Source organism: Carassius gibelio, chromosome A16, assembly GCF_023724105.1.
Source record: "Carassius gibelio isolate Cgi1373 ecotype wild population from Czech Republic chromosome A16, carGib1.2-hapl.c, whole genome shotgun sequence".
NCBI lineage: Eukaryota > Metazoa > Chordata > Actinopteri > Cypriniformes > Cyprinidae > Carassius > Carassius gibelio.
The window spans coordinates 25,544,005-25,567,412 of record NC_068386.1 but is presented as its reverse complement, the minus strand read 5'-3'; the positions used below and the strand labels follow the sequence as shown (position 1 = coordinate 25,567,412).

At 38.9% G+C, this 23,408-nt stretch overlaps 1 pseudogene; it reads right to left on the bottom strand.

The window, feature by feature from the left end:
* The window catches only part of LOC128030597 (plectin-like), a 108,598-nt pseudogene that overhangs the window by 25,703 nt on the left and 59,487 nt on the right, over positions 1–23,408 (bottom strand).

Here is a 23,408-nt window from a genome sequence, read left to right as displayed (position 1 = left end):
GTCAAAAGAACTCACATTTCATCACTAATGTCAGATTTACCCTCCCAAAACATCCTGTAATAAAGTCAGTCCGACAGCCCCATCTAAGTGGGTATTTCTGGGAGCAGAATGAGTTGCAGTGAGGACCAGACTGACCTGCTGTTGGTGCCCTGAAGAAGAGCCTCCCACTTGAGCTTGAGCTGTGCAAGCTGCACTTTGGTCTTTTCACTGTCATTTCCCTGAAGCCCCTCTGCTAGGTGTGGACCCTCCTGTATCATAGTCTCCATACTGGGTCTCCTGTCCGCTAGGAAGCGCTGTAAGAGCTGCAGGACAAGAAACGTATCTTGAAGAAATGTATTGTTCTCCCTCCAAGAGCAAGGCATAGGCTCAGAGACCTAAAGTGCCAGATCCAAAATAATATCCAATCTAAAAAATCACCTAAATGTGCAGTTCTGTGGTTCTCCATGACAATAATTGAGAGACACTGGAAAAAGTGTCCCAGTTGTCAATTTATGGTGTAAGGCCTAGACCAACTCTTGCAACTTTCCTGCAACTTTTATCTCCAGCAGACAAGGCCTGTGATTTTTTTTCAAGAGATCCTGAAGTCTTTAAGTAGCTGGTTCTGCTGTGTTTGATTAGGGTTGTTGATAAACTCTGCAGGACAGTGGGTCCTCAGGAGCAGGGTTGCAGACCTGTGGTGTAAGGTGGTCATGATCACCTCCTATGTGCCCTTTGGCAAATTTCATGCTTATATTATATTATTGTTAATACGGCCACTATTACAACTGCTTTTGTTACAACTGTTTTATTACAGCTGCTATTCATATAGGTATTGCTCCTTTTGAGAATCTACAAACTTTATAATGCAAATTGTTCTCTCTTGTGGCGCTTAAGCCAGATGCTTGTATCATGTGTCAGAGGAGCATTGTGGGCATTCAGGTAAGTTTCACCTTATTCACTAAGCTAACAGATGCATAACACAAAAAGGTGATTTTTTTCTTCTTCACCCATTCTCATATCACACACAAAGGCGTTCAAAGTTTATTATATGCATGAACTTGTATGCTTATCAGTTCAAGAAAAGTTAAAGAATGCGATGAGAAATTACACTACAAGGCTTATAAAATAGGATAGCCTTTTTTATTAATAATTTATGTAAATATTCATGTATTAGTTTATTGTTTGTCAATATAGCCCCAATTGCATTTTTAACATACCTTCTGTTCTTGCAGTTGGGCTTTCACCACCTTAAACTCTGAGGATGGTGGTTTTTGATTGGCTGTCAGCTCCTCAATCTCGCAGACCCATGTCAACAGTGTTTCCAGATTTTGCAGGAATTTCAACGGATCGCTGAAATCACCTTTCAGAGCCAAAACACTACTGCCATCCTTAAAATAAGACCAGAAAATATGCTAATTCTTAATATATATATTATGAAGTACAATTTAAGAAAAGATCATTGAAATGTACCTTCAATTGATCTAGACTTGATTGCTGGTCTGAACTGAACTGACCATCTTTCTGCAGCTGTGAATCAGAACAACTTATTTAACTGCTCTGAATAAATCGGTGGTGCATTGTTGATACATTGACTCCAATATCAATTAAATAAAAATGGTAAATGATGATAAAATGAAGGAAAATATGTTTGATGAAGAACCTTAAAATTTAAAATAAATGAAAATGAAACTGAATAACCTCTGCAAGTTCCTCAGCAGCTCCAGTAAGGACTCTAACAGTTCTAGTAACAATAGGGTCGCCTCCTTTGCCCGCAGGAGGATACTCTGTCACCTCCACAATCTCTGTAACAATCGTCTCTGTCACCTCTGTGACTTCAGTGACCTCTCGAGTGTTCAGAGGCTTCCAGGACCAGGGACTTCCAGAATCCCTTCTCTGCAGGCTGCCTCTCCTGTCCACGGACCCATACTGACTCAGGGGGGACCTTCTATACTCCGGAATATTACACCTTCTGGGCAAAGACTCATTTCTTGGTGTTTTTACTGGGGATGGAGTGCTTCGCCAGGCGTTGTCCAGAGTGCTGGTCGTGGTGACAGTAGGGGCTGGGGAACTCCTCTGCTTTTCCGGTGTTGGAGTTTGTCGAAGAGCCTCTTCCACGTCCTCTTTTCTTGTCTCTTCTTTAGGAGGCTCTGGGAGTGGCCATTCTCTCCCTTGCTGGTAGCATTCTTTCAAGACACTCTCATCTGACTTAACTTGTTTGGACTTTTGTCCCAAACAGCTAGGTCTGCTAATGAGGTTACCCATGATTCTTCAAATCCACGGGTTAATCAGGTCCCTGTGCCATACATACAGGTGTTGCCTAAACTACCTACAACACAAGAAAGTTTAAAATGAGAAGATACTTTTCTTAAACATTGAAAACACCTAGATATTTTCAAGGAAACAGTATTAGTTTCCACTGCAGTTTTCAAAAGAGATTCATCCAGCTCTGACAAAGACCTCTGAGCTTAAATCTCAATTAGATTCCTTGCTGCCCTACAAAGGAGAGTCTTTTACCAATGTCACACCAACAAACACCACCATCATTATTTATACGGCAGAGACAGTAGCACTTGACTGAGGCTCTGTCCTGACCAAGAGGGGCCAGATTACTGCGGGAGAACTACAACATGAACACAGAATTGCTAGTACTATCCATACAAATTCAACTGACAAGCCTGTTTATGAGGGCAGTCTCCTCCAGAATACCCACAGCTCCTCCTGGCAGCCACAGCCCCGGTCCTCTGCCAAGACTATCCCCGGGATGGCCCTGGGAAACCATTCAACTCCTGATCAAATATGACAGGCATGGAAATGCTCCTTCATTTCTTTGCCACAAAAGAATGAACAGTGTTTTTTTTAGTGCACGTGTTCATGGTTTACTGGGAAACACAGACCACATGCCTGAGGAGCGGGACAGCGATGAACACGTAGACACACACCGAGTTTAATGTGCAGAAACACTTCTTCAGTGATATATATATATATATATTACTTAAATGTGTGTGGTTGAAATTCATGCAGGCCTTTACTAGGGATTTACTAGTTTGGCCAAATTACTGTCCTGACAAACAGGAAATGTACATGTTTGCCAATTAAAATTTTACATGCTGCTTTGTGTGAATTGCAATACCGAAATTAATAAAAAAAAACAGTGCTGTTTCAGTGTTCATGGAATCTGTTTGAAGATTGCAGGTGGTAAGTGAATATGCAATCTGTTCAGAGAAGAAAGATTGCTTTCTTTGTTGCAAATGTATCTTCTAAAATGTACCGTTCATATTGATATTGTCTGCACACAGTTTGTCTTTGTTGAGATCTCTTCTGAAAGTACTGGAGACGTGGACTGTTTTGAAAGAGAAAAATCTAAGAAAAGTCTCCATTTGCTAAAATGGCAGACAAAAGCAGACAAAATCAGAAAAATACCTTACAAATTCACAAAGCTTTTATTTTATAGAATGCAATGACATGTTGGCCTTTGGGTTGAAGGCTTTGTTTGTGCAGGAAATACAGAGCTCTGTTGAATCCAGATAAGAGTGCTTGTTAATTGCACAGGTGATCTGGGTCAGTCCAGGTCATTGTGGTTCACTGCATGCTAATAGCGGGTGCTGAGGGATCTGGCTCCAGACAGCAGACAGACCCAGTGTTTCTAAATCACTGGAGCAGAAGACTTAGTATCAGCCCACATTCTAGCAGGGTGGATTAGTTTGAATAATGTGTGAATTGACATTGCTAACACGTGACAGGAAATACTGTAATGATGAGTTTGATGCTCTAGCTTATAAATTGATTGAACTAAACAATTACTGAGATCTCTATGAAATTGCTTTATTCAAGAGACTCAATGGTCATGCATTTGCAACACTAGCAGAGATACTGGTGATTACTAAACATATGGCTTGTAAGAAACATTTATCTTCATTCGGTTTCCATAAAATTAGTACATAAAGCTATACAATCTATGGAATCAATCTGAACAGCATCACCATTGACAAATGTACTTCCTCAAATCAAGTTTAATTATATTAAGTCATTCCATCCATCTCACACCCAGTCTAAATCCTTGATGAATTACTCAAGGAGGATGGGAGTGAGGTTTAAGCAATAATGTCGAAACAGCCAGTGATGATGTAAGAGCAGTAACACAACAATCATTTGAATATTAAGATTTACAAGCATTATCTAACCTGCTGTGACAGTTAAATAACATTATACACCCCAGTGTTGAATATTTTAATAGTGGTGATGCCGTCTTCTGCATGTGAACAGCTAAATTTGCTAACTCCCCTGCTCAAAAGACCAGTTTAGGGTAGAATGAATTCCAGACAGGTTTATGATGGATGTTTGCATGGTGCTGGTCTAGCTGCTGTAAACCTGAACAGATGATGTTGGTCTTTCTGGTGATTCTGTCTTGACCATTGAAGTCTCGCTGGTTAAGCCTATCAAGAAACCTTGTTGTAGTAGCATACTAACATCCACCAACCTCCAAATAATAAATGAAATGAATCAAAGCTTGAGATAAATAATACCGATTGATCCACCTTTGCATGTTTATCCATGCTTATTTGAACCAGCCGTCCTCTTAACCCGGTTGAATGTTTTCTCTCAATTAAGACCACCCTGTGTAGCCTCTTGATATTGATTTATGAGGCATGTCACAGACTGGCCCCCCAGTGAGCTAGATAAACCCCTGTGATGGACAGCTTTGTGCATCAACAATCCATAAAGCTTGGTTAATATAGTCTCATCTCTTACAACAACTGAGTCAAATGGAAAGATTCTTCTGTCATATTCATAATTAATGGTGTGTCAAACAAATAAAGGCAGCAGACATGCTCCACTCTGCCTGTAATGGGTGTGTGTACTGTCAGAAAGCACCATGACCAATCCTAATCTGACCTCAGTATGGCAGACAGACGGTGTATACTGGTGTAATGCCACGTTCTGCTGGCGATTTAACTCATGTATGGAACAGTGAGAGTGGTGGCTCTCTTGGGATGTACTTATGTCTTTTTATGGATTTCTTATAGTCATAAATCAACGCTTTCTGTTTAGGGAGTGATCATGATAATGGTCTCTCTAATTAAAGAGGAGAACCACTAGAAACATAAGAGTATCTGGTGTTAAGTGTATGTATAAATGCATAACATGAATTAACTCCATTATAAGGCATAATTACTGCACTATATTTTATTTAAACTGATTTTATACTTTAGTCAACATGTTGAAATAAAATCTAAAAGTTTATTCATAAGGTTTATACTAATAATGAATCTGAATGGATCCAATGATGATGGTCCAATGAATAAACCATGTGAATGTTCTAATTAAAAACAATGAAAAGATACTCACAGAACAGTGAACGCGGTCACACACAGCAGCAAATAAACTATTAACATCCAAATCCTCGCAAGCTGTTTTACCCACACCAATTTTGAGCCATAATCCTCCTCAGTGACATTCAAGTGGTTCTGTTAGCATCACTGTCTCCCTGCATCCAGAGTATCTGCTGGTTTCAGTGAGAAAGTTTCAATGAGCCCAGAAAGAGGTGGCCGTTGTGACGGTTGGAGTCTCGGTGGTGCATACTTACTCTTGTGCATAGAGGAGGACAAACGGCTAACTGGACAATTCCACAAGTTCCTCCGTCATCATTCAAACAGGAGAACAAAAAACCTGTCTTCTCTCAGCATCCTTTCAGAGGCCTTCCTTTGCAGACGTATAAACATGCGAAACCTTCACATTCACTTGCTCAAACAGGACTTCACTTACTCACAAATCCCGGTTTAAACACACACACTTTATGCAAGATGACCCATGCTTTTCCGTCGCCCACAGACACAAGCAAACAATGTCCCTCTCTCCCTCCGGCTGCCCCCTCCCATCAGCGGTATTCTCTCTCTCTTGCCTTTGTTGTGCACAGTCCCATAGAGGAATTCCTCGCTGAAGCTGTTCAGATGCTGGAAAAGTCCTGTATGCTGTGTTTCAAGGTCCAGGATAGTAGGTGTTCCCCATCCGGAGGTTTTGGTAGAGTTATAAGTCGGCAGCCTGTTGTGTGAACTCTTGTGCCAGGCATTTAGACAGAGGAGCAGTCCCTTCACCTCCCTCTTTCCCTCCCAGCGTTAGCCCCTCCCCCAGCTCCTCTTTTGGCTCACAAACTCTGCTTCAAATGAAAACGAGGAGGATAAAAAGCTTTCTAAAGACCCCCAGGCTGCTCCCGAACATTCACATGTTAAGTGACAGCTGCCTCCAGCCCCTCGTTCTCATTTTTCCCTCTTTCTCCGGGGCAGACCGAGGCGGGCTACAAAAGGAGGGACCCTGAGCCAACCATCCCGGACAACAAAACCCCAATCACCATTCAAAGCCCCCGCCACAGCTACAAAGACGACTAATTACTGTAAGACATCTCTGATTGCTTTCAAGTCACTTTCAGTCCCGAAATTGCCAAACAAACAAAGAACAGTAGAGAAATCAGTAGAGCGGAGGACCTGGCCGCGTCTGGATGAGTTTCATGGGAGTCGCGTGATGCTGCGTCTACACTTCTGGAGTCTTTTCTGCTCCACTGCTGCTCGAGAACAGAAGGTTCAATCGCCACTATGTCTGTAGGTGTCAGATCTCAAATAATCCCTGTGACTGGTTCCCATGGGGGACGCGAGGGAGAGTGAGGACAGGTGTATATAGCAGGTGCAGTGAGGAGGACGGGGAGGGGGAGGAGACTCAGGTGTGTAACAAACACACAATCCCCCCATTCTTTTACCACACAAAGAGACTACCCAACCCCTGCACAGCTACTTATCCCCCATCTCACACAAGACTCAATTGCTCAATAGAACAGGTCACTAACATATGAGAGAGAAATGGAAGTCCTTGTGATGCCACTATGTCAATTTACATTCAGTGGCCCTAAAACATACTGGGGCCCTTAAGCCACACTTCAAAATGCATGATGTCATTGCAGTAGATACAAAGAAGACTTTTTTTTTTTTAAGCAATTACAATAAAACAAGCAAACTTTTATGCAAAGCATTCTACAAAAATACTCTTTTTATTTTACAAATATGCAATATACTTATAAACAATGTGCTTTCCAAAATGACTGTCTAGCAGTGGACACTAGAGTGAACTTCAATACATCCTCTAAAAACCACCAACTGATTCAGAACTGTATCCACCTTCCTTTTAACATAAGAGCATGGCTTCCAGTCTCATCCGCTTACAACTTGTTATGCTGCTTGATATTGCACACTGGTATTTATTATATTATTTTCTGTAGTATAAGGTACTGTCTGAATTCTAAGCACTGTTTTGTAGCACAGGTAGTTTTATCGCTTACTGCATTTTGATATCCTTTTAGTTATTTACCCATAGCGGATAATGAACTGTAAATCTTGCACATACTTTACACTGAAAATAAAACGAATAAAAAATAAAATGGATTACAGTGTTTTTATAACTGTGAACTAAAACTATTAAAATGTTGTTAATTCAAATAAACCTAAAAATAGAAAAATATATATAGATATTATAAGAAAACGTAAAAAATTTTGTCTTGGCAACTTACTGATGTAAATATCTAAAAAAAAAACGAATAAAAATGAAAAACAACAAAATTACTGAAATCACTTAAACTAAAATTTAAATTAAAGCAAAAATTATAAAGCCAAAAGCTGACTCCAGATATGAATGAATACTGTAATATAAATAATAAAAAATTACTAATATTACATTGGTATAAGAAACCTTTGGTATAAGAAAATCTGGTTCTTAAAATTTATTTTTATTTACCTTTTACTGTTATGATATTAAAGGAGGAATGTTGCCACTTTCCTGACCCTTTCTTGCAATTCTAAACTCAGAATTCTTGGTTTGTATCCTTCTTTCTCACAGTTTAAATGACTGTATATGTCTCATAATTCTTCATCTCACAAATCTTTCTGCCAAGGCATAAAAAGATAATTGTGACATTTTACTGTAGTTCACAACTTTTTTTTCCTCACAGTTGCAAGTTTATCTCTTACAATTCTTCTCAATTTATTCTCAGAATTGTGAGTTGATATATCTTGCATTTTAAATTTTGGCATTATATCTTGAAATTCTGAGAAAGAAGAAAGAAAACACGGTTTGTGCTGCCAGTGTCAGGTGTCACAGCACCGAGTGTGTTCTTCTGTTGGTGTAAATGTGTTATAGTCTTGCTCCATCTCCTGTCGACAGGCAGTGTAAATGATCACAGAATACAGTGAGTGTAAGAATGTGAGTCTTGACCTTGAGCGTAATGATGGTGAGAGAAGACACCACCCACACACCCACCCGACTGAAGAGAGGGGCATTGCCCAGAAAACAGGGGTGTGGAATGAGGAAGAGAGGAGAATAGAGATGGAAGCTCATGAGAGAGTAGCAGAGTGCACACATCCTCTTTATGATGATGAATGTGTATTTCTAATTCAGTAGGGACCTGCAGAAGAGGGGACGACACGGCCACTACTCTAACCACAGCACTTCAATTATTAACCCCGTCCCATCCCCCTACTGAGACAGCCCGCAAAATAAAACAGACAAAAGGAGGAGACCAGGAAAAAAAGAGGAGCAACAATGCCTGTCACCCTGACTGTCCTGGGAAAGGGAATTCAGCGCTGTGAACCCAGGAGGTCAAGATATTTAACCTGACCGGGCTCTTAAACAGAGACAGGACATCAGTGTCTGTCCTGAGTTATGGTCCCAAAGCAGACCACCTCTGAAATTCTGTTTTTGTGATTCACACGGCAAGAATTTGCATTTTCTAGATCAGATTTTAAAAGAATTGCAATCGCAAGATATGAAGAAAAGTCAGAATTGTGAGATAAAATAAAATGCATCACGGTTTTCATAAAAATATTGTGCAGCACAAATGCTTTCAACGTTGATAATAATAATCAGAAATATTTATTGAGCTGTAAATCATTATATTAGATTGATTTCTGAATACCGCGTGACATACAGCTGTACATCACAGAAATAAATTACATTTTACAGTACAATACAACAGTAAACAGTTATTTTAAATATAAATAATATTTCACAATTTTACTGTATTTTGATCAAATAAATACAGTCTTGTTGAGCAGAAGACACTTACTGATTAAAGGCAAGCTTTTAATTAGTCTTTGATTTCCTCTCTTATTCTGCATTTTTTGGGTATAGCTCTTTTATCATGTTTTGTGTTTTATTGGACACTAAAAATGGCTCATTAAATGGTAGTTTCATGATATAACAACCCATATGATAAATATAAACAAAGAATTCCATTTAAGTAATTATGATATAATGATATGATATAATACAGATACAAAATCAAAGAAAGAGTACAGTTATCTCCACTTTTGGCACTGCTGTACTGCCATAATAAACCATTATATATAACGTATATACTTGTAGTTTCCCCCAAAATCCATATCTTTTAAAAATGACTCTATACAAGCTGTGATATGAGCTCAGCTAATTCAGCTCAGATCTATTGTCTGCTGCACATGTGGCTCGTATGTTCAGAGAGCTCAGATGAATCAGCGTAATGCCAAATGGGTTGCAGATGTGGCCAAATGTGATCACGGGTCCCCTGTGTGTAAGTACCCAGAGAGCCCTAAAGTGGATTAATCCTACTGACATGTTCTCCTCCCCCACTACTCCTGCTTCAAATCAAATAACACACAGTGGCTCCTCCAGTACATAATTAGCACCTCAGTCCGTGAGCCTGCCTGAAGATTCATGAAAAACTACACACTGATCTCCTTTGGGCAGCGAAATCAAAGTGTCAGTCCACAAACACAGGGATGTGTCACTGTAACGGTCACTTCCCAAAACACACTGATGCTGACTGGCTCATTGTCAAGGGCTTCCCTGCTGGGATACTGGAAATGAAACACATGGGGAGACAAAAGAGGCTGACAGAACGCTCAAGTAGTGAGTAAACAACAGTCATGTTACCCTTCTGAGTTATTTTACAAGCTACTAAGACAGTCGCTGGATATATTGACACAATTTAAGAGCCAATAACCTTTTTTAAACGTGACCCTGGAGCACAAACCAGTCTTAAGTCACAGGGGTATATTTGTAAGAGTAGCAAAAAATAAATGGTATGGGTGAAAACTATTGGTTTTTCTTTTATGCCTAAAATCATTAATCATCAGTAAAGTAAAGATCAAAAAAATTTCCTACCATGAATATATTAAAACTTTATTTTTTACTAGTAATATGCATTGCTAAACACACACACACACATATATATATATATATATATATATATATATATATATATATATATATATATATATATATATATATATATATATATATATATATATATATTGCTTTATAAAATGCTACATAAGGAATCAAAATATCGTTGTCACTAAATCAATTTTTGAACAGCTTCATTTACATGAATTGCCCCAAAAAATGTAGAAAACAAAATAAGTTTTCAAAAAATGTAAAAAAGATAATTATAATAATAATTAAAATGTTAGTATGAGCAATAAAATACAGTGTGCTATATGGTTGCTGTATGTTCAGTGTTGCATGAATAATATAGTTATGAATAATAAGTAAAAGCAATTATTTTGCCTCTAACCCATTTCTTTTCTGGTAGCACTTTGAAATCAATTTTTACATTAGTTAACAAACTAAAATGAAATTGACTAAAATGTTAATATTATGTTATTAAAATCAAAAGTTGTATCTGTTAATATGATTTAATGGACCTGAGCTAACACGGACTAACAATGACCAGATTATAACAAAAATGAAATAAAATACATGTATTGCTCATTGTCTGTTAGTTAATGCATCATTAATTACAGGAAACTTATCGTAAAGTAACCAATTTTCTTTGAAAGGTGCATGAACATTACTAATGCACTTGTGTCCCCTCCAAAGTTTATGTAGTCAGGATACAACAATAAATAGGCTATTTACTGAAACAGTGAACACGTTTGAAAAACTCTGTATGCAAGTAAAGGAGTGGTGAAGTGTGTTTCTGTGCAGAGCTGATGTTTGTGGCTGTCATTATAAGGGTAGAGACGGGCTAAAGGAGACCACGCTGTGCTGTAACCCTTCACCCTGCTCTGTTTCAGGTTATGTGCGCGAGGCTCATTTGAGATGCAGAGTTTGCCACAGACACACAAAGACTCCACCGTTAGGAAGCAATGGATGAGGCCCTGGGCAAGAATCAGAGCCACTGACTCTGACCAGCAAACAACACTTTAGTGATTGACCGAAGCACCAAAACTGAAATTAAAGTTTACAATTAGCCAAAACCAAAATCTAACAGAACGTTTTGCTAATTAAATTTGATAAGACAAGTGACAAAGCTCCTACTCATACTAACAATGAGTTTTAGCTGTTAATCATTTAGACAGACAGATGATTCCTTAAATCACGTTTGTTGTTGGGACTTAAAGTGATCAGACTTATTCACCTGCAAACAAAACAACGTGCCACAATCCCACAGACTGACACAGAGAGAGGAACCTGAGCCATATTCACAGATCACAGGAACACTTTTGAACAAGCTACCACACAGAACACCTCGGCAACCACATAGCAACCTGATAAAATCCCAATCAGAACACCTTAGCAACACCCTGCCAACTATCCTCAGCAGTTTAGCTTAGCATCACAGCAGCGTGATATGAAGGGGATTCCTCTTGCAATTCAAATCACAATTGTAAGTTATAAAATCTAATTCTGAGAAAAAGAGTGACTTTTTAATAACTCACAATTGCTTGTCAAATGTTGTGCAGTTCTGAGAAAAAAAGTCTGAATTGTAAGATATAAACTCACAATTATATCACGCAGTTCTAAGAAAAAAGTCACATATGTCAGAATTGTGAAATAAGTCCCAATTACCTTTTTATTTATTTATTTATTTTTATTCAGTTGTAGAAACAGGCTTCTGTAGGTTTTCAATATATAAAAAAAAATAAACATAATTGCAACTTTTATCACAAAATTCTGATTTCCTCCAATTCTGACTTTTTTTTTTGTTTTCTTTTTTTCACAATTCAGAATTGTGAGATAAAAGGTTTAATTTTTTTTTTTTATTATTTTTTTTATTTTTTTTTATTCCTTGGTGGAAACAAACAGGTTTGACTTTTCTCGTAATTGAGATATTATTTCTCATAAGTCTGAATTCTCAGTTTATTTCTCACAATTGTGAGATAAAGACTTACTATAACTTTATTTATTTATTTATTTTTAATCCTTTGGCAGAAATAAGCCTCCATATGTTTCTCTGTAGAGCAAAACTAGTCCAAGACTGGCAGTGGACGGCTCAAATACTGTTGTGAGAGAGAGACAGTGAAGAGATGAAACACAGAGGAGTGTTACAACATTGCCATTGTGGACAGATAAGAGAAGGTCCACTGTAAGATGGTGTGTTTTCTCCGGTCCGTCAGCGTCTCATCAGAGTCTAATGTGCTTTCAGAGTGTTCTCTCATGTGTGTGTGGGGCCCCACACAAACCTGCACCCCGCTCTCCTCCAGCAGCCTCAACACAAAAGAGCTCTCCTCTGAGGAGCTGCACCTCGCTCCCCTCTCGCAGGACGGGTCCAGGGCTGGGGATTTATGGCTGGAGCTCAAGCATATTCTCTGAGCATATTTGATAGGGATGCTTATCCCATCACCATGGGGACAGTCAGTGTGTTACAAGCCTCACATCACCGCCTTTGATCAGCCCTTTTCTCATCAAAAAAGGCCCCTGCCCACACAATTACCCCACAGCAAAGAGGCCTGCATATTCCGGATGTCCTCGAGATTTTTTTCTTTTTCATGTATTTTTATCCAGGTGGTCATGTTATAAGAATATTTCATACTTAAAGAAAAAAAAAATACAAACAAAATCAAACACAACATACAGTCAACTTCTTACTTTTAGGATCATTAGTCTTCAATCTGAAGACATGAGCCACATGGCATAAATGTCTTTCCATTTGTCTCCAAACCTTTATCTTCATCTCCTTACAGTATGATGTCATGAGAAATGAGACGTGATGCTTCATCACAAGACAAAAGGATGGAAAGCCTGGGTGGAGACGGTCAAAGGCTGTCTCAATAATGGCACAAAAGAAACTTGAGCTTATTCAACATTCAGATAAAAAGCTGTTGTATAACGAGTAACCGAAGAAAATGAAAAAAGGGCTATGAAGGTGTGAAGAGGGACCCAGAGGTCTAAAAGAGAAAACATTTACTGAAGTTGTATTTACTGAAGACTATCTAGTGGTTGTTTCTTACTAATTTTAGGTTGCTGATTCCCTAAAATACTGCCAGTTTTGTTAAAGTATGTCACAGTTCCTAACAAAAAATGATGCACTGCACAGCAGTTTTGCTTTTAACAAGATTTTGTAAGGTGAATAAGTCTTAATGATTATTTATCAGTGGAAAAATCTGTCTCAAAGACATGATTTCTGTCTATCTCTGAGCCAGATTACACCTATCTGTTTAATTCTCAGCTCATTTTCACATCTATGAATGAATCTGAAGACACTATTTTTAAGCTGGATTTCCCTTTTCCCTTTTTTACCCTTTGCAGAAACTCGTAAGTTTTGCTAGTAAGTTTTTACTGATATTTTTGGACTCAGCATCATCAAATTAGGTAACATCAGGCTTTTTTTTTTTTTGCGAATCGGCTGAATTTTTGTATTAAGTGATATTACATTTGAAAAGGGAGTGTTTTAGGAGTGTCGTCAGACTTGGGCCAGTGTCTGTGAGAGACTCACAGCAGGATCCGCTGGAGGGAGTCTCTTCTCCATGGTCTTCAGCCAGTGTCGCAGAGCCCTGATCTGACCTCTGAACTCACTCTGCCACTGACTCCACTCCTCTGAATCCATCCTAGCAACAGCACAAGAACACATTCACACCTCACTAAGTGCAGCGAGCAGAGCTGGAAGAAGACAGACGCTCAAAATACTGTATGTGTATCAAATATACGGTTTTGTGTTCACTGGAGACACCTGTTCTGGTCACTACATCAGAATTATACTTTTGTTCATTTTACTGTTACTCTTAAATGTACAAAATAATCATACAGGACGAGTAGACATGTCCAAATGTTTAATATAGCTATAAACACTGTTAGATGTAAGCTCAGACATGACCTACTGTATATTCTGAATGCATTACATTTGTGGAATTTAATTATTATTATTATTATATATATGGGCTTTATTATTAAATTAAAATGCAAAATGGACAGTTTATGGTTAGTTTACCCATACTGTCTTCTTTTCTGTGCAGGTGCTTCCTGAAACAGAGGGACACCAACCAAACACACATTTATTGAAATATTTTCATCTAGCTTATTAGTTTTTGTATGTAATTCCATCTCTCTGCTGAAGTGAAGACATACCGTAGCGCTGCCATCATGCGGAGAAAGGCACGGCATGGGCACAGTTAATGCAGGAGGAGCAGAGAGGCTGTCGGCAGTGTAATGACACAAAGACAGGCCATCCATAAATGTGTCTCCCTCTGGATTCTGTCTTTCAGCCTACAGATGTAACATAGTGTCATCTGAGCCTGTCAATCAACTTCCCTGCCACCAGAGGACAGCATCCGTTTCTCCGACCAACACCATCATACTTCCTATCTGTATGTTTAAGTAATCTGGTGATTGCTCACCTTTGGTTTCTAACTTCTCACTTTGTAACAGTATTCTGATACATGACTGCTAAAAATGTGTGTATTTACTGTTTATTGGCCGGGTGATATGAATGATTAACTAGATTAAGCACAGGATAAAAGTTAAAACACAAACTGTACGAAGTCTGGAACTGATCTTTCCAAAATAAATTTATTTACACTTACAGTGTATAGTGTTATTAACTCTTTATTACCAGTCTCTACTAAGGGAAAAGTTCTTCCACCAGTTACAGTAGTATTCATACATCTTTTACTCATAAAATCATGGTGAAAATTCAAAAATCTATTCTTCATCTTTTTAGAACACTTTAAAGCGAGTTAGTAAAACATGCAAAAAAAATATTTTACATAAACATAAAAAAAAAATCAAAATAAAATAAGAAGAGAAAAGAAAAGAAAAAAGTCAAGTAGTTTCAAAAGACACAACAGTTCAATTAATATAAAAACAAGCAAAGAAATACATGGGAGGCAACAAATGACCAAAACATGTTTTTTTTCTTTCTTTTTTTTTTTTTTTTGGCACAGGCAATGTAAAAATGAAAAATGAAGTTGTCGTACACTAAATGAGCCAAAATACATTCAGTTAAAGATGTAATCTGCATTTATTTCTATTATGTAAATGTGTAATGGAATACAAGGATTTGCACAATGCATTAAATGTTTTATTTTAAAACTCACGTTGGGGCTAGAAACCATGTAGGCAGTAGAACTCAGAGATTCTACATTAAGATAAATTTAATGGATCCAATTCTATTGTTGTTTTGAATTATTTTGTGTAAACTCCAAAGTCCAGCTCCCATCTGATGAAAACAGGAGCAGTCCACTAAAGTGTCAGTTCTTGATATGATTTCCAAGGCAAACTTCAAGGTAGCCCTAGCCTCTAGTGTCTTCATGCAAATGGCAGATGCAAAGGTAGGAGGAAACCCTCAGTGAGGCTCTAAAAACAACATTAAAAATATAATATGAAGCAACAAAATGATAAAAGGAAAACAAAACAGTGCATGAAGGGAAACAAAAATATACTTGGTATCAAACATACAGTAGGTACATACAATACAAAATCATAGAGAGGTGATGAATTTTTAATAAATACCTGAATATTTAAGGATGTGGGCTGCTGATGGGCATCATTTATCTCACAATCCAAGACCAAATTTTTGGAATCATCAAGTTGTCTGTATTTTGTATTTGATGATCTCTGTGAGAGAGAGAGAAAACAAAGACAAAACCCACAGTATAAATGACAAGAACTATTATATGGCTTAATGCTGTCAAAAAATCCTTTAGAAAAAGCAGACATATAGTATGCCATTAAACTTAATAAAAAATAAGCTTCTCAGGATTGCACAAACTTCTTCTACAGCAGCGGTTTTTGAAAGCACAATTGTAGAACTGATTAAAATAGGTGTTAAAACAATACAAAGAATTTTGAAAAGTAAAATCAGTGTGGTCATTAGGAAACAGCAGCAATAAATGTAAATTTAGTTCAACTTACAAGTACTACATTTCATCCAGATCTGTCCAGATGTTATGAGTGAGGAATGGATCAGACACCTGAGCCATCTGAAATCTTCATTGGATATCACATCAGTGGAGCACTGACAGTAAAACTGGGCCTTGGGGACTTCTTTATGGGGAAGTCAGGAGTTTTAAAAAAGATTTTACGGAGGGACTGGATCCAGTAAATGAAAAATGGACTTTCATAATAAAAAACAAACAAACAAACAAAAAACATCCAGTTTCAGGGGACAGTAAAACTGGCTTGTTGGACAAAGTGCTTGCTCCTCCTTTAATGTTTATGTATGTTTATGTAAAGGTGTAGTGTTGTTTTACATTCTTTTACAAACTTTTATTTGCTAGGATGGCTAGCAGCCTCTAATATATCCATCTATCAAATCTATACAAATATGTAACATAATCACACGCTTTGTTAATCAAATTATTTTTTTTTTTGTAAAACCTGGTATATTTTCTGGTACATTATCCTGAAATGAACCCAAGTATAAAAAGAATTTCCTAAAATAGCACATAAAAAAGCAATAATAAGTGATATTAAATACAGTCTAATAAGTTTGATTAAAATAATAATAATTATTATTATTTAGATGCTGTACTAAGTATAAAATAAGAAAAGAAATACGAATAGAAAGAATAACTGTATGAACTGAAGTAAACCAAAAATAGACCAGGAAATAGCTATTAAGCATCCAAAATACATAAAATGGGAATTTAACCATAATCAGACAAAAATATACTGGTAGTTTTTGGAATGCATTTTCCTATACCAAACACATGCAAAGATGAATAAAGCGATTAATATTTTCTCTAATTAATATCTGTGTATTATGTAAGTGTAGTGACAGAGTCAGAACTCATATGAAAGCTGCAGGACCATGTTTTAGGTTTATTGGGAGGTCCGGCTTTAAAATCTGCGGCTGTAACCAGAAGAAGTATATGAGGATGAGGAGAAGTTCATGGTGAATCCAGAGCCAGTAGCATCAATGCTCCCTCTTCTTGAACCTGACCTAGAGCCTGTCCTGGATCCAGACCGTGAACCAGAAGCAGATGCAGAACCACTGACATTGTAGGGACTGTAGAGACCTTTACTGGATGTTGATGAAGCTTCCAGAAGCCTAAGGCCAGATCCCTCTTCAACCATGCTTCTGTCCATGGCATCTTTGTAAGAGATCTTCAGTTTGGTTTTGGGACACGTAAGATATTTAGAGTAAGCACTCACATCTCTGAGCTTTTGTGCTGTACGGACATCAATAGAACCTTTCCTGATTGCCTCCTCTAGGGAGATTCGTCCCTCAACCTCTGCCTCAATAAGGCCACCGGTGAGATACTGCACTTCCAGGAAACGTTGCCCTGCCTCATAGTAGAGCCAGCCTTTCTTGAGAGCCTGAGCAGCAGACATTTTGACTTTAGTGCGAGGATCCTCAAATCCATGGAAAGCTTTTTGGGCTAAGTTGAGTCTGTCAATCATTATTTTGTCTATAAGACCCTTCTCTGTCGCTTCGGCAACTGATAATTTCTCTCCAGTAGATGGGTCTATTATGCCACCAGTGCAAGCCTGAGCCTCCAACAGTCTCTGACCAGTTATAGAATCCACTAAGTTCCTACGCATGGCTTCAGTGATGGAAACTTTTTCAAGGCTATCTGTATCAAGGATTCCAGCCACAGGACCAGTCTCCTCAGTTGGATCATTCCATACAGTTGCAGGTGTTTTGATGGAAGGTATAGGGCTCATTGGATAAGAGGAGGTGGATCCAATGGAAGATGATCGGGAACGAAAGCCACTCATGTTTCCAGATAACATATCAGCAAATTCTGTGATAGAAAGGGTGCCGGAGCGGTACTGCTCAATTGCACTCTGGTCAATAAGGCCTCTTGCAATAGCATCATCAATGTCATACTGTCGACCTGATCTCCGGTCAATGAGTATAGACTTCTCTACCCCTTCTGATGATGTCATTGTGATTTCTTCCCATTCACACTCTTGCTCCGAAAGTTCAATGTAAGTCTGATGGTCAATTAGCCCTTTGCGATAGGCTTCATACACAGACATTTCTTTGCCTGAGTCTGGATCCACAATGACGACTCTGCGTTTGCGAACTGAGGATTTGGACGAAGCCTTTGTCTCGCGTTTCTTTTCTTTAAGAACCAAGAGCACAAGACCTGTGTCTGGGTCCTCTAAACACTTTTCCATCAGTTGCAGGTAGGTAAGATTCTCCTCTGTGTTTGGGTCAAAGAAGCCCTTGGTGTCATCTGATGGGTCACTGAGGATCTCGTTCATCTCCTCATCAAAAAAGCCTCGGTTGTAGGCCACTTCAACCGGCAATCGGTGACTCTGCTCTGGGTCAATGATTCCTCCAGTAGCAATCTGGGCTTCAAGAAGACGGATTCCATGGTCTCTCAAAATCAGGCCCTTTTTCATTGCCTGGAACAGTGAGATCATTTTGCCTGTATAAGGATCTCTATAGCCAGTCACAGCTCTCTCGGCAGACAGTAACTTGTCTTTGAACTCTGGGCCGACGATTCCCATCTTGACTGCTTCATTTACAGTTAACTTGAGGTTCTTGATAGGGTCAATGATATAACCCGTGGCTGCTTGAGCTTCCAGCAGCTCGAAAGCAGTGCCTGGCCTGATCATATTCTTTTTCATGGCTTGGTAGATTGATAGACGGTCTTTAGTAGACTCCACAAACACACCAGCAATACAGCTTGAGCCCTCAATATATTTTCGCAAGCTATTGCTCACCTCCTCCACTGTTAGTAGTCCCTCATTAAGTTTTCTGACTGTTTGTTCATCAATGATTTTTGAGCGGAATAACTCTTCTATTGTAATTTCTTTTCTGAGACCTTTGAAGACCAGACTTTTGTCTCTTAGAGAAAACAGATATAAACCATCCTTGTCTAACTTGCATCTTTTCAGAAGCTGAGAATATGAAACTTTTTCATCATTCAATGGGTCAACATATCCTTTAACCTCATCTGAGAGCTTTTCATTTGTCTCTTTGTTAATATATCCACGTTGTATGGCAATCTCCGTTGGCAAGTGGAAGTTATATTCTGGATCAATGATACCACCTGTTGCTGTCTGAGCTTCAAGAAGCCTTAGGGCATAGTCCTCTGGGACAAGGTCCTTTTTCATTGCTTGGAAGAGGGAGACAACCTTTCCACTATATGGATCCTTATAGCCAGTGACTGCTCTCTCTGCAGACAGGAGCTTATCATGAAGTTCTGGGCCCACCACACCTTTGCGCACTGCTTCATCTACAGTGAGCATTTCATTCCTGATGGGATCGATAATGAATCCAGTGGCTGCTTGAGCCTCCAAGAGGGCAATTGCAATGTCTGGCTTCATCAGCTCTCTTTTCATCGCTTGATAAATGCTGATCTTGGATTTTGAATCAGTTACCACACCAGCAACACTTCCAGTTCCATACAAATACTGCTTAACACTTTGCATCTCCATGACATCACGCATAGTCTTATTCTCTTTCTTCAACAGGTTGTAGGTCTCAAGGTCAATAATGCGGGCATTGTACAGATCTTCAATAGTTATTTGACGTCTTCTTGTGCTGCCAGTCTGGGTGCTCCCCCCTTTAATGATCTCCTTCTGCTCCAGAATCTCAATTATAATGATTATCATTCGTTCCTTTGTTAAATTGCCAGAGCGATATTCTTCTAGAAGCCGATCCCTCTGATCTCCAGGTAGTAAATTTGAATTCATGACATCCCAGAGAGACATAGAGCCCTGACCTTCAATGGGTATATCAATCTGTGTATTAGATAGATCACTCTGGGTTTGTTCTTCACTGTAAAGGTACGTCTTCTCCACAACAGTTGGGGCCTGTGGTTTGGAGAGCTTTAGTAGATTTAAGCCTGTATCAGGATCGGCCATGCACTTGTCTTTCAACTGTTTGTATGATATGCTTTCATCAGATGCAGGGTCTGAGAAGTGCTTGCTTTCAGCAATACTGCTGGCCAGATGTTTGGTAAAATATCCACGCTGGATTGCAGTCTCAACAGGAATACGATGGCTGTTTACTGGATCAATAATTCCACCAGATGCCAGCTGGGCCTCCAAGAGTGGCATGGCATGTTCTTTTGGGATAAGGTCTTTCTCCATGGCTTGATATACGGAGATCTTATTGCCTGTGAATGGGTCTTTATATCCAGTGACAGCTTTTTCAGCAGAGAGAAGTTTCTCATGAAGCTCTGGGCCAACAATACCTGCTTTAACAGCATCATCCACAGTGAGACATTCATTTCTTGATGGATCCACAATAAATCCTGTGGCAGCTTGAGCTTCAAGCAAAGCAATGCCAGTGCTCTGTCTGAGGAATTTCTTTTTCATTGCTTCGTAGATGCTAACTTTCTCTTTTGTGGGCTCAAGGTAAACTCCAGCAATGCTCTCAGAGCCTTGGAGATACTTGTTGACTGAATTGTTTATGCTGACCTCTTTTGGAGACTTTTTACCTTGTTCCAGCAGATCATAGGTAACCTTGTCAATGATTTTGGAATCAAATAGTGACTTGGCTGGAACTGGTGCCCTAAGTCCTTTAAAGCATCCCTCTTCTTGTTTCTTGGCATCTTTCTTAGTAACAATTTCAATTGAAATCTTTATAATCTTCTCAATTGTCATTTTCCCAGATCTATATTGCCTTATTAGGTCAAGCCTTTGCTCTTCAGTGATGTAGTCAGAGTTAATGAGCTCCCATAAGGTAACTTTTCTCCCTTTGAAAGGTCCACTGTGAATTTCAACAGCTGCCTGGGCCATTGCGTCTTTGGTCTGGGCATCAGTGTACTTCATCTCCTCTTTGGCATTGATGGCTTGTTCAGACAAAGGCAGAAGCTGAAGGCCAGTCTTTTTGTCAGTCACACATCGTTTATAAAGCTGTGGATAAGTGAGATATTCCTGAGTGTTTGGGTCAAAGTATCCCTTAACTTCATCACTTGGGCTGGTCAAAAACTTGTGAGTTGCATCATCACAGCAGCCCTTCAAGCAGGCAATGTCATGTGGAATGCGGTGACTTTGAACAGGATCAATGATGCCTCCGGTTGCTAGTTGTGCATCAAGCAGTCGAATTCCCTGTTCCTTCATGATCAAGTCTTTATTCATAGCCTCAAACAGAGAAATTGTTTTTCCAGTGTAAGGATCTTTATAGCCAGTGACAGCTCTCTCTGCAGACAGTAGTTTTTCATGAAGTTCTGGACCAACAACCCCTGCTTTGACAGCCTCATCTACTGTGAGTTGTTGGTTTTTAGCAGGATCTATGATATATCCTGTGGCAGCTTGTGCTTCCAAGAGATTAAGAGCAGGCCCAGGTCTCATCATGTCTCTTTTCATAGCATCATAAAAGGACATTGTTTGTTTGGTTGAGTTAATAATTACGCCAGCAATGCATTTAGTGCCTTTCAAGGCAATCCGCACATTTTCCATTTCAGACACATCTTTTACAAGCAGTTGTCCTTTCTGCAACTTATTATAGAGGTCTTTGTCAATGATTTTTGATTCAAGAAGTTTTGTAGCAGGTACAGGTGCTCTCAGGCCATCAAAGGCAAGTTCATTCTTTTTCTCTTTTTCCTCTGCCACAGTTAGAACAATTTTGATGATCTTTTCAACTGTAATTTTTCCAGTTTTGTACTGGCGGATAAGATCTTTTTTCTGGTCATCAGAGAAGTACTCAGAGTTTATAATCTCCCAGATGGTCACAGTCCTTCCTTTAAAACGGCCAAATGGCACAGACACTGTTGTCTTGTCAAACACATCTCTTGTTTCCTCATCTGTGAATACCCTGGCATTTAGAGCAGCCTCCTCAGAAATGGGCAAAAGAAGGAGCCCTGTTTCTGGATCAGTGACACACCTTTCTATTAGTTGCTGGTACGTCATATTTTCTTGGGTGTTTGGGTCATAGAATCCCTTGACATCATCTGTTGGATTTTGTAGGATTTTACTGGTGGCCACATCAAACTGACCCTGCTTATAGGCTGTTTCATTTGGCACACGATGACCATTTACTGGATCAATAATGCCACCTGTTGCTATCTGAGCCTCAAGCAACCTGATGGCATGATCCTCCCCAATGAGACCCTTCTTCATAGCTTCAAAGAGGGAGATCTTTGCCTCTGTGTATGGATCCTTGTAGCCAGTGACAGCTCTCTCTGCAGACAGCATCTTGTTGTGAAGTTCAGGTCCAATTAGACCCTCTTTAACTGCCTCATTGACAGAGAGTTTCTTGTTTTTAACTGGGTCTATTATGTATCCAGAAGCAGCCTGTGCCTCCAACAGCACAAGCCCTGTCCCAGGAGCAATCTTCTTCTCCTTGATGGCTTGATAGATGGGCATTTTTTGATTTGGATGAACAAGCAGGCCACTGATACAGTTCTTGCCCTCAAGAACTGTTTTAAGTTTGTCTGTCTGGCTGAGTTCTTCGACTGTGGTTTCACCATTCTGAAGCTTATCATAATCAATTTTGCTTAAAATACCTATTTCAAAAAGTCTACTTGCAGGCACCTTCTCACGAATGCCATCAAATGATAAGGGAGAGAAACTGTGTGTGCTGTCAACTTGATCAGAAATACTTTGACCATTGAGGACGTTTTGGCTTTTAGTGTGAATGTGAATCTCCTGGGTGATTTTTTGAGCAACTTCCAGCTGTTGAAGTTTCTCACGCAGTTTCTGGTTTTCCTCAGCAAGAATCCTTTCCTGTTCAAGCCTCTTCCTCTCAAGTTCATGCATTTCTTTCTGCTTGTTAAGCATCTCTTCTTCAGCCTCTTTCTGTTTTATCAGAGCAGCATCCATTGTGGCCTTTAGTTTAATCTTTTCATCCTCCATTTGTTTTCTTTGACGTTCCTGCTCATCTTTAAGGGCTTTTGACTTTTTGACCTCTTCTTCAAATTGGTTCTCCAACCTCTTCTTTTCATCCTCAATTAGTTTTTCCTTCTTCAACAGCATCTCCTTTTCTGACATAAATGTCTGCTGCAGAATAGTTTTCTCCTGTTTAATTTGTTCTTGCTGAGCATTCACCATCTGTAAAAGAAAAGAGACGATGAACAAAGTTAAAACAATGCTAAAAACATTCAAACAAATAATTTTCAATTATGTAAATATCCATTTAAAGATTAATCAGAAATGATTAGAGAATATAATTCAAGATTGGAAAATTCTTAACAAAAAAAGAAAAAGAAAAAAATAACTGTATTAAAGCAATGTTAGTTTTTGGAGATAGGGTTAACAATGGCATAAGCAGCGATTTATGCCATCTT